This window comes from Sphaerodactylus townsendi, linkage group LG08 (genome assembly GCF_021028975.2).
Source record: "Sphaerodactylus townsendi isolate TG3544 linkage group LG08, MPM_Stown_v2.3, whole genome shotgun sequence".
In the NCBI taxonomy this organism is placed as follows: Eukaryota; Metazoa; Chordata; class Lepidosauria; order Squamata; family Sphaerodactylidae; genus Sphaerodactylus; species Sphaerodactylus townsendi.
In genome coordinates this window covers 15,182,453-15,183,662 of record NC_059432.1, presented here as the reverse complement: position 1 = coordinate 15,183,662, position 1,210 = coordinate 15,182,453, and the positions used below count along the sequence as shown (strand labels likewise).

The following is a 1,210-nucleotide window of genomic DNA, read 5'->3' as shown; positions in this document are numbered from 1 at the left end:
CGGCCCGATTCAACTGGTTGTGGCAGGTTTTCCGGGCTGAGTGGCCGTGGTCTGGTGGATCTTGTTCCTAACGTTTCGCCTGCATCTGTGGCTGGCATCTTCAGAGGTTTATCACAGAGGCCAGTCTGTTACAGTGTGTACATATTACAGGTTGTTGTATGTACGTATTAAAGGTTGTTGTGGGCTTTCTGGGCTGTGTGGCCGTGGTCTAGTAGATCTTGTTCCTAATGTTTTGCCTACATCTGTGGCTGGCATCTTCAGAAGTGCATCACAGAGGGAAGTGTGTTACACACTGTGTCCATGACTGGCTGAAAGGCCGTCATAATAATTTCTATTCTATTCACTCTGTGTCCAGTGAGAAGGGAATGTTTAGGGGGTATATATTGTCCATGTCCCAGGGTGGGGAATTAATCATGGACAATATATACTCCACTAAACATTCCCTTCTCACTGGACACAGTGTGAATAGAATAGAAATTATTATGGTGGTCTTTTAGCCAGCCATGGACACAGTGTGTAACACACTTCCCTCTGTGATACACCTCTGAAGATGCCAGCCACAGATGCAGGCAAAACATTAGGAACAAGATCCACCAGACCACATAGCTCAGAAAACCCACAACAAGCAGTTGAGTCGGCTGTAAAAGCCTTCCACAATACATTACAAACAGCTTATACTATAAAATTTAAAGAACATTTTCTTTATGAAAATAAAAGTAATATGTTTTACACTGATACTGTGGTTCCACTTTAGCAAAAGGCAACATTCCATGCGATCCATGGGTTGTATGCTTCCAGACTAGTGCTGAGTAGATTATGAACCGCACAGCACACTCTCAGACAAGCAGGACACTGCTCCCACACCGGTGTCAGATGCCTCCAGAACAGAGCCAATGACAACCAGCTAGAAGGGACAGTACTTTCCTCTTCCAGTTGTGTAACACTGTCACAGACATGGCAGTGTCCTGGACAGCTGACTACCACTGGAATTTAGGAAGAAGTAAGATCCAAAAGGCGCACGGGTGTCTTCTGAACACAGAAAAGGCTGCTGGACAAGTTACAAAGTTAACACAAAAGGAAGGGAACAAAATCTAAAGCTATTCTTCCTAGATGTCGCAGTACTGGAACAGCAACTAGATCAGTGATGGCGAACCTATGGCACGGGTGCCAGAGGTGGCACTCAGAGCCCTCTCTATGGGCACGTGCACAC

General features: G+C 45.6%; 1 non-coding gene across 1 annotated transcript; it reads right to left on the bottom strand.

The window, feature by feature from the left end:
- Positions 1–783: 783 nt before the first annotated feature.
- On the bottom strand, positions 784–988 carry LOC125438662. Its single transcript, XR_007245369.1, has one exon. It is a non-coding gene; the product is annotated as a small nucleolar RNA SNORA74 (small nucleolar RNA).
- Between the last annotated feature and the right edge of the window lie 222 nt (positions 989–1,210).